General features: G+C 46.7%; 1 long non-coding RNA gene across 1 annotated transcript; it reads left to right on the plus strand.

The window, feature by feature from the left end:
- The first annotated feature begins 654 nt into the window (after positions 1-654).
- Positions 655-8332, plus strand: LOC146756836 (uncharacterized). Its single transcript, XR_014937158.1, has 3 exons — positions 655-782; positions 2544-2714; positions 8090-8332. It is a non-coding gene; the product is annotated as an uncharacterized LOC146756836 (long non-coding RNA).
- Positions 8333-10688: the final 2356 nt, after the last annotated feature.

Here is a 10688-nt window from a genome sequence, read left to right on the forward strand (position 1 = left end):
TGTCCTCCTGTTTTGCATGGAAGAATGGTAAAATAGCAATCTCTGGGTGAAATTTTGTTCAGGCGTTTTCCTTTCTGTGCCCCTAGGAAGCAATGGCTTGGAAATGGCAGTGCCGCCTGGGAACCCACACAGCAACCCAGTATCTCATTGTCTGGGTCTGTGAAAAACCACAATGATGACAAAAGATGTTTCAATTCTGTCTGTGCTGTCAGTGCAGCCCTGAGGAGCGGTGTGGGCATGGCATGGCAGGGAGAAGGGATTTCCCTTCCAATGGGAAAGTGCCTGTTCATGTGTTGGTATGTAACCGCTCCATGGCCTGCTCCATGTGCTTCTGAATGGGCAGCTCAACTTTTGTGTCACTCAGCCACCTGTGGCAGAGGTCAGGATTAGTGCCTTTCAAGGAGCTGAGAAGCATTTCTTGCTCAAGTCCTGCTTCCAAGCTTAACCACCTACAATGAAGTAGATGTCGTTTTTCTGGTGTCCTTCAATTCCGTGTCCGCATTTTCCCAAAAGCAAAAGAATTTGGAGTTAACCAGCTGCAGTGAAGTGAGCGATTTCAGTGCCTATTTCTGATGGTGGCAATGAGTTCAGAGGTCACACTTAATTGACGGTGCCTGTTTCCATTCTGACAAAGGCTGTAGTTTCAGCTGACTTCCCGAGGCTGCCATGTGTGGTGGTGACACAGCCTTGGGCTTGTGCGTTTGCATGACTCCCACCTTTCCTTTCTGTGTCTTGCAGGTCAGCTGGTGCTGGAAGCGGCCGGTATCTGAGTAGGAATGAAGGTGAGTGCAGGAGCAGCTGCTGAGGGGAGGAAGGAAGTCCCTGCTAATGAGCTCTGAAGCATCTGCGGGTCCGGTACCAGAATAGGCAGCAGTGATGCAGGGGGCTCCTCGGCAGGAAGCTGGCTGATCCAAATGCTTGCTGAGAGTTTGGAAGCCCAAACCCTTATGGTCTCTGTAAGGGTGGTTAATAAAAAGATATTAACCAAGATGGTGGTAAATAGCCTAAGGTTATTAGCAAAGGGAAACTCACCAATATCGATACCTTGACTAGAAAGCTGAGGCAGCCTCAACTAGGGAGCAATCTCTAAGACATGCTGTCTCAGTGGTGGTCAGCCTTTAAATGAGGTCTCAGAGGAGGTTGAGTCGAGGTCCACCCCTTCTGGGAGCACAGCTAGATTACTCTCACCTGTGCTCCCGCAGCTGACCCAATACTTGCCTCAGCTGATTAATCAGAGGTTCAAGCTGTGATTTCCCATACAGTCTCTAAGCTGAAGGCAGCATCTCCTTGATCTGATGGTGGTGTGCCTGAGTGAGGGAGTGATCCAAGCTGGATGCAGAAGAGTCATCTTAATTTCTCTGCTATTTTACTTCAGATGACACCTATTGGGTGTTGGTTTCTTAAAATTTGGATCTAGGAGGTGGTCTCTTCCTTTGCTTCTGATGAAAGCACAGAAGTGCAGCAGGAGTAGAAGACAAAGAGGTTTTCTTGGTGACAGGAACACCAATTATTTGATTCAAATGTGTAACTGATGTAGATGGTGAAGAACAGATCTGCCTCAAAGACATGCTTGATCACATAAGAAATGAGCATGTGATCCAAGACAGGCAGCGTGGCTTTAGCAGGGGAAGGCCATGCCTAACCAGTCTGGTGGCCTTCTATGATGGAGTGACGGCATTTGTGGACAAAAGGAAGGTAACAGATGTCATTGACCTGGACTTGAGCAAGATCTTTGACATTGCCCTCCACCACATCCTTATCTCTAAACTGGAGGGATGTGGATTTGACAGGTGGACCACCTGGTGGATAAGGGATTGGTTGAAAGGCCACAGACAGAGGGTGGTGATTCATGGTTCTATGTCCAGGTGGAGGCCGATAACAAGTGGTGTCATCCAGGAGTCTGTCTTGGGACCAGTGCTTTTTTACATGGTTATCAGAGACACCAATGATGCAATGGAGTGCACCTTCTGCTGTTTGCTGAGTGGTGCGGCTGACGCAGTGGAAGGAAGGGATGCCATTCAGAGGGAGCTCAACCGAGAGGTTGGCCTACGTGAATCTAATGAGGTTGAACACAGCAAAGTGCAAGGTTTTGCACTTGGGCTGGAGGAATCCCAGGCATTTCTACAGACTGGGAGGAGCAGTCCTTAAGAGAAGCCCCGCAGAGAAGGACCTGGGGGTCCTGGTGGATGAAAAACAGAACGTGAGCCATCAGCGTGCTCTTGCAGCTCAGAGAGCAAATGGTCCCCTGGGCTCCATCAGAAGAGGGGATGGCCAGCAGGGACAGGGAGGTGATTGATCTTCATGATCCTTGAGGTCCCTTCCAACCCGGGCCATTCTATGATTCTGTGATTACACTCGCTGTCAGAAAGAATGGCAGCTGTACAGAAGCTGGATATATTTTGGGACAGTTCTTGTAACCAGTTGATTTTAAGACCTTGCCCGAGTCAAGAGTCTAAATTGAGTGTCAGAAGAAAGCTGGTAAAGTGGCTATTGCTCATTCTTTTTCATTTGCTGATTCTTTCATTCGGGTTCCTTTTCCAAAGGAGATTCTGGTGATGGAAGCAATTGAAGAAAGAACCAAAGCAGCTCTTGCCAAGAGTGCTTGAAGTCCCTGTGGAGAGAAGCAAAGAACTTGGGCTTCCTCTGGGATGCTCCCCACCATGTCTCAGGAAGGAGACAACTGCTGTTCCACTTTCTGCTCTGTGTGTGGAAAGGTACGTCTGGGTTTCTTCTGCTTGTTTATTCTTTCTTTTTCAGGCTTTGAAGGAGAAGGGGTGGAGCAACGGGAGACTCACTGGTCGTTTGTTACCTCAAGAACAGGATGGATTCTGCATTGACTGTGAAAAACCTGGGCTAGTAGCATGGGCATGTTTCAGGCTGGACTTTTCCTTCTTGGTTTCCTTTTGGCTACAGGGAGACAGCTGTCTAAAGGTGTGTTTTCATACCCACTCTCCAAAACCATGTTTCATTGTTGCAGGTGGTTCAGTGTGCTCTTGCAGTGCAGATGCTGTAGTTTGCTGTAGAATCTGAATTGTTTCTGTTCCTAGGGGAGGACTGGGAGGAGGTAGTGAGAAGAGAATTCAATGCCTTAGGTGTATCTTAGTGAGAAATGTTGGCATGAGGTGCTGAAAGTCTTGAGTTGTCAAAGGCCAGTGAGGCTCAGACTCCTTAACCTGCTGGAGCAGGGTGGAAGCAAGGAGTGGGCACTGCCGTCCCACAAGCTGCACTTGGTTCTGGTCTGCCAGGTCTGTGCTGGCCTGGATTTCTTCTGAGAAGTTTGTTGGAGCTGCTTGGAGTAGTGAAGGGTGGGGAGGAAGTGCTGCTCAAGAGCTAAGGCTCTGCATGATCATCTTGGATGGTTTTAACCATGATATCTGAAGACATAGTTTCCATCAGAATGATCCCAACATTGTGCGAGTGTCTCAGATGTATGAGAGCACCCGCCTCCTCCAGCTGAGCCATAGGAAAGCTAACTGTGCCCAGTAATTACAGCTTCTGCAGATTGAATATGCTTCCAAGTGTTTTCCTTAGTGATCAATAATGTCCCAGCACTCTGAGATTCCATCTCTGGCACAGTCTGGAGCATCTCTGCAATCCTTGGTTGCTGGAGGGCACGTGGTGAGTGCATGGCCAGGGTGGCACAAACGCGTGCGTGTGCTGAGGAGTTGGGTTGCACACAGGTGCACACAAAGGGGTGTTTGTGGAAGGTGTAGGCACGTAGGTGTTCCCAGGGATGGTTTGCACACGTCTGTGAATGCAAAGGAGGGCACACGATGCAGAGTGTGCATGGGGGTGTGCAAAGCAGGCAGGGTGGTGAATGGGTGTGCGTGTGCACATGGATAGGGGAAGGTTGGGGTTACAGGTTGACCTGTGCTGAGGTGAGTGGGGACTCACGGTGTTGCTCAGTGGTAGATTGGTTCACACTGAGTGCTAACAGGAAACTCGCACACCCTTTTTGTTTCAGCTGTGCCAGCGCTGTGATCCCTTGCTGCAGGGATGGGGTGTTGGAAGGATGGTGTGCGTGCCGAGCTCCCATCTCTTGCAGGAATCAAGTGTAGAGCAAAAGGGATGTTTGGGCCAGGTGACTGTAAGAAGGCTGGCTGCTTTGGATGGTGGTAGCTGATGGAAACAGGTGCTCTGGGGACCGTTCAGCTTTTAACAGAAGACAGGGGTCCTGCAGCAAGAACGACTAGGTTCTCAAATGGCTTCAGATGTGCACACCGACTACATCCCCGCAGACATTTACCGGTAGGTGGCTCTTGCAGAAGAAGATTCAAGCAGCAGAACCTTTTGCTCAGCTACAGCACACAAATGCTACAAAAGCAGGAACAACCTGCAAGCTCTGGGTCTGTTTGTCTTGCACAGGCATGCACTAACTGCGTTTGATGGTACCCCCCATCCTTGATTTCCTTCCCTGCTTCTTGTCTGATGACGCTGCTGAGCCAGGAACAAGCTGCCCAGTGTGGCAGAGCATGGTGCAGAGCTGTGCTGGGACCTCCTCCCCTTCATCTGCTGCAGATCAGTGCCCCACACGTGCCATTGGGATGCTCTGGCACGGGATGTGCCTCCAACCCAAAGCTCCTTCCCACCTCCCAAGGAAAAACAAAGCAACCCAAGCATCTCCAGCAAAGCTGCCCAGCAGACAGCAGGGAATGCAAACAGCTTCTGGCTGCTCCCCTACACTCCCGTCCTAAGTAAGAGACCCTATGAGGACTGGCTGGGAAATCAGTGCATGACACACGTGAGTGTGCACAGGATTGTGCAAAGCAGTGGGGTTCCACGAGTTTGTGTGTGTGTGTATCTCTGCTGTTATGAAAGCATGGGAAGACTTACTGAGTCCCAGATAATTACTGATCCTCAAATGATTTTTCCTGGCCAAAGTTAGAGCCTCTCACAGGTAATCGAGATCAACAGGCTGTTGTTGCACAATCAACAGACAAAATCTAGATGATCAGCTGAGGAAAATAAAGCATCATGCGAAGGGTACTAGATAAGTGAGCAGCTTGAGATCTGCACATTTATGTGATGCTCATGGTCTTAGACAATATTTGCCTAGAGAGGTCACATTGAATGAAAGCAAACTCTAAGATGAATGAAAATATGCACAGGAGAAGAAGCCTCTGAGGCTTCTCAAGTGTTATGACCAGAAGACATAAACTCTGTTAAAGCAAACGTTTCTCTCTATTTTTTGTGTTATTCCAGGCAGGCCTTGATTACCGCCTGAACACATGCTGTGGAAGCCCAGCTTATGCAGCACCAGAGCTAATCCAGGGCAAAGTGTCTGTTGGCTCAGAGGGATGTAGAGCGGTGTTTGTTTTCCCCTCTTTCCCTTCCCTCTCCACAGAGCATTTAAAGGCAGTGGAGCTCAGGTAGGCTCTCTTGGTTTCCCTTCTGAATTCTGCTAGGTTGCATCGCTTGGTAGCTCTCAGAAGCTGTCAGTGGCCACAGACTAGAAAAGTGCAATTGGTCTCAGTTCACACAGCTGGCTGGTTTGTCTCTGGCTAATCCTGAACTGCCTCAAGCGACTGCTTTGGGGCTCTACAGAACAGCAACTTCAGAGATCTCTTTCTATTACTAAGTGTTTGAAAGAGCAATTTGCTCTGTTAATTATCCATCATTTCTGTGCAGTCTGTTTTGTCAGACTTGTCTTTAGCTTCCAAGTTGTATGTGAAGAATTGTTTCCGTTGTAATGCACAATGTACTAAAAATTGAGAGATGAAAATGTGAAGAGTTTTTCCAGCTTTGATTTCATGTCTGGAATTTTGGAACCCACTACTTGCAGTTGTTAATCTGTCCAAACTGGTCTGGTTTGGGATGCCCTCGTACTTCTTGAATCGCTGTTAAAGGCGGAGCAATTCCTACAAGTGCCATGGCCCCACTGTTGTTCTAATTCTTGTTTCTTTGTTTTCCACACGCTGCTTTTCAAGCCTCCTTTTTCTTTACAGTCAAAGTGAGAACTGCACTGTGTCTGAACCTTGTTGTGCCTCTACATAAAGAGAACCGAACAGCAGCAAAGCCAGACAGGTGACTGTGCTGACAGCTCTCGTAGCCAGTAACACGTAACTGTGCTAAATCCCTTGTGACGGCTTTGATTTCATTTTTGCCAGTGAAATCCTTGTAAAAGGAAGTGCAGCAGTGTGATGAGCTAAGGTGAAGATGCTGGTTTTAGTAGTGCTCTAAGCTGAGTGGAAGGGCAATTGAATGAGGGTTATATGCTTTCTCTGGGACGATAAGGCTCTTTTTCCTGAGTGAAAGAGCCAGCTTTTCATGGGCTATATGTGGGCTTTGGCAAGGGCAGACAATCCAGTCTGTCAGGAAGCCATTTGAGGTGCTTCAGGTTTGTAAGCTTGTCTTTTTGTTTTTCAGGCGGATATTTGGAGCATGGGTGTAGTGCTGTATGCTCTGCTGTGTGGGTTTTTCCTTTGGATGATGACAATATGATGGCACTCTACAGGAGGATACCAGTGGGTATCAGTGGTGCTAGAATACACTGAGAAGGGAAATAGCTGAGCTTGACAAGAGGCCTTGCTTTTCGGATGGCAGAACATGCTGAGCTGTGGGTAGAAAGGCCACAGCACAGTCTGCTGAATATTGTCCCTGTTTTTGCTGCTTTGTCTACCAGTATTTTGTGGATTTGGTTCTACGCTTGGTTGGCCTATGTGGCACTGTAGCCTAATTCTGTACCATGATAGCATACAGAATTTAAGGAGAAGTATTTTCCTGCCAATGGGCTGGATTTTTTTGTATCTGGTTCTTCAACTGGCTGCTCCCTATACTATCTGTAGTAAAAATATAGACACATCATTTGATTTCCCTGAAATGAATGTTCCTAAATGCCAGGTCTTCTCATGTCTACAAAGATCAAAGTTCTGCATTTGCTATTAGAATTTCCTCTTCCAGAATCAGGAGGTAATGTAGGACCCCACAGATTGCCTTCAGAATCCAACAGTTAGTTCTGTTTCCTTTCGGAGTGCATAACAACCTGAGCACATGAATTGAATGACGTGGCTTGTTAGTCTGGTACAAACTCTGCTGTACACTGAAACCTGGTCCATTTGTAAGCAGGACTTTGTCCATCTCTGCAGGACAGCAGAAAACCCTTTGTGCTAATCATGATGCCAAGAAGCAGAATGCGGCAAATGGCAGATGATCCAACTGCTTCAGGTGTTCATTTCCTTAAAACTGTGAATAGTTTTGGACTGAGAGTTTGTAAGCAGAACAGAGCTCTTAAAGCTGTCAGAGATTATTTCTGCACTGTTCAATTCTATCTGCCTAACATACACCGGATCTCAGAACTGCATTGCTTGAACTGGTGGAACTTGTTGAAGTGAACTGGGATGAGCAAGTTTTAGAACTTAGTCAGAATGCAGTAAAAAATGGATAATCTCATGAGTATTAAGGTACAGGCTTGCTATTTCTGCACTGAATTTGTTTTTATTTTACATGGCTGTGATCTGAAAGTTGCTTGAAACGCAGGCACCTAGGCACTGTTGTGTAACTGAATTTCACACGATAGGTCCTGAAATATCCTGGAATCAAAAACTCTGACTTGTTTTAAGTCTGCTGCTTGAGTCTAATCAGGGTCATAGTGTCTGTGTGCAGTGTTTCTTTCCCTGTAATGCTCCACATCATTTCATTTTGGGAATATTGAAGGAAATGGACTATGTGCCATAACTGTTGTTAGAACAAAGTATGTCTGGTGTGATCTTATGCATAGGTTCTGTAACTGCTCTTCACAGCTCAGGTGTTTGACCTTCCTTTTGGTGAAGTGATGAAATACTGCTGGTTTCTATTTGTGCTTCTAGGCACCTTGAAGCTCTTAGGAATAGAACAATTGTCTCCAGTTCTTTTCAATGATATCAGTAACAGCTCGAGTGTTGCTGCCCACTAGGTAGACCCAAAGAAGCAGATTACAGTGAAACAACACACGAGCTGGACCTGAATGAGGATCACTTTCAAGACAGTGGCTATGCTGCTTCAAGCCTACTTGCTTCTTCCTGCCGCCACTCTATTACCAAGTATCAACAACCTTTCATGATTCAACTTGCAAATGTTTGAAACTAACCCTTGTGTTTCTATGCCTTCCTAGGTGATTCGAGCCCTTGTCAACCCCAAAGATCCAAACCAAGCAGTGTCTTTCCATCAATGGAGAGTTCTTATTAAGCATGAATCGCTGCAATTCGGATGACAGCCTTCCACATGGTAACAGTGATGGACACAAGGGGCTCATCCACGTTCATGCTCTCATATCTCCTGGCTCTGCTGAAGCTCCTGACCTGAGCCTGCCAGACACAGCAGTCACCTGCCTGGATTGTGACCCAGCGCCTTTGCAGTGCTGCCCATCCCAAGCACAGCCCGAGTGTCCCAGCAGCAGCACCACCATGCAGGAGCAGGGCAGCATCAGTGAGGTGAAGCTGAGCATCTTAGATGGGGACTTAGAGTCAGGCTGCCAGTCCCAGGCACCAGGCAGCAGCACCAGCTCTGAGCCACTCTCATCTTGACAAGAGGAGTCCCATCTTCACCCTTGACCTCTCAAGCCCTCCTGTCTTTTATTGAATAAAGTCACTCTCATGCTCAGTCATCGCCTCGACTGCATTCTGAGTCTTCAATCACAGGGATTGGGATGAATGCAACAAACAGCAAGGCAGCTCAGCTTGCAATGCTATGGCTGTGGGGTTCGTGCAGGCAGAGCTCTGGGTTCCCATTTTGCCTGGCTTTGGGATGTCTGCAGCAAGATCTCTACCATTTTGTATGGGAGCAAATAATCTCTAGCATCCAGGTTGCTGCTCATGATATATCCCAGTCTTCCTGGCTGTCACTTTGTGATACTTTTCAAAGCCTTCTGATACTCTTTGATGCCTTGGCTGCTCCCTAACACCTCTGTCCTCCTGCCATGTTGACTCACGTCTCCCACTTTTAAGCTGGCTTTGCAGATCATCTCCAGCCCTGTCATCATCACGCTGCAGCAGGAGGTGCTCACCTGGCCCAATGTCTGGCAGTACTGCTTGTTCTGCAGATGAGCAGCTGCCTCCTCATCTCTTCAGCTACAGTAGTTTTTCTCAGGGCAGTTAGATGCAGTCATGCTCCTCTGGATTTGGTGTGTTAAATCCATGCTGCATGGCAGCAGTCAGTGCAATACAAAGGTGTTCTGTGTGCCATAGCATTTCTCCAGGGGCTGCCAAAGGTAGAAGCACAACACAGCACCATCCTTCTGACAGTAATGTCTGTGAGTGTTAGACATGTGAGCACTGCATCATCCCCAGCGTGTCAGTGCTTTTCCACACCAACCTGACGCTCACACTCTGCACTGAATGTAACTCTGCTCTTGTGGAGACAAATGCTTTCTGTCACATCCTCCATCCCTGCAACCATTTGCCGGTAGGCAGCTCTTGCAGAAGAATCAAGCAGCAGAACCTTGTGCTCACCCTACAGCATGCAAATGCTATGAAAGCAGAAATAACCTGGCATGCTCTGGGTCTGCAAGGCTGCACAGATGGGAGAGGTAGATTGTGTTTTTGCAGTGGAAGTTTCCAGTATTTTCAGTACATAGTGTAGGCCCTAACTGAATGTATAACCCTCTTGTAAAACAGCTGTATAAGTAGTTTTTCCACCAAGAAAGTTGCTGAACAGAATTAAGTTCAGACTGGGGGCATTCTGACATGGGGAGAATTGAGACAAGCACAAGATAAATACAGGGTGGGTAGAGCCCAGCACAGGACAGAATGAATGTAGTGACTTTTGGAAACATTGCCCTTCTCTGTCCGCAGAAAAGTACAAGGCAGACCTAAAAACAAGAGGTTGGTAATTGACCTTCTATGGAAATGAATCCTAGCCACAGTCTCGAGGAGTCTGTGAGCCTGAGATGCTCAACCAATGAGAGCCATGAGAGCATCACCTGCAGTGGGTTTAGGGCACAGAACAGAATTGATTTCACTGACTGGTGTGCAGTTTCTCCCTTGCCAATAGGGGATGTGCGCGCAGTATTGCAATAATGAATAAGCACTGCTGCTATCGCTGCCATCTTTGCCTAACTAGAAATCTTTGACTTTGAGAGTTTCTCACACAAGGGGAGAGGGTAAGAAAGTAAAGAGGCACAGAAAACTAAGGGAAACTGCTCTTCTTTATCTTATCTATAAAAATTGATACGATGCTGTTGTGCATTTTTTTTAATTTTATTTTTAATTTTTTGCTAATGTCAGTCAGATTGTTTTAAAATATCCACACACCAAAATCTGACTACCAAGCAAATGTAATGAAAATGAAATGAAGGTGAGTTAGTGGAAAGCACAAGGCCATATTATATTAGGCTCCAGCAAATTTACAGGCAGTCACTGCACGAAGAGGTAGATCTGAGTTGCAGATTATATGATTCCCACAAAGATTAAGGAAATCTGAAGCTTTCAATATATTTTTTTAATTCTTTTTTCATTTCATTTTTAAACACCTGACCCAGACCCCAACCCTCACAGGAGCTGTAAAGATAACAGCATTAACCAGCAATGTAACTCTAATCCTAACCCTTACCCTGATTCTAAAATCGTCCCTAACTCCAAATGCAACAACAAAAATGATGCTAGAAGTTTGTAGCAAAAGGAACCTTAACCCTGATCATAATCCAAAAAAAAAATCATTATGGTAACAATAATCTTTACCTTAAGAGTAATATTAATCAGAGCCCAGATGATGCC

This window comes from Coturnix japonica, chromosome 25, assembly GCF_054131305.1.
Source record: "Coturnix japonica strain WE chromosome 25, WE-NBRP24, whole genome shotgun sequence".
In the NCBI taxonomy this organism is placed as follows: domain Eukaryota; kingdom Metazoa; phylum Chordata; class Aves; order Galliformes; family Phasianidae; genus Coturnix; species Coturnix japonica.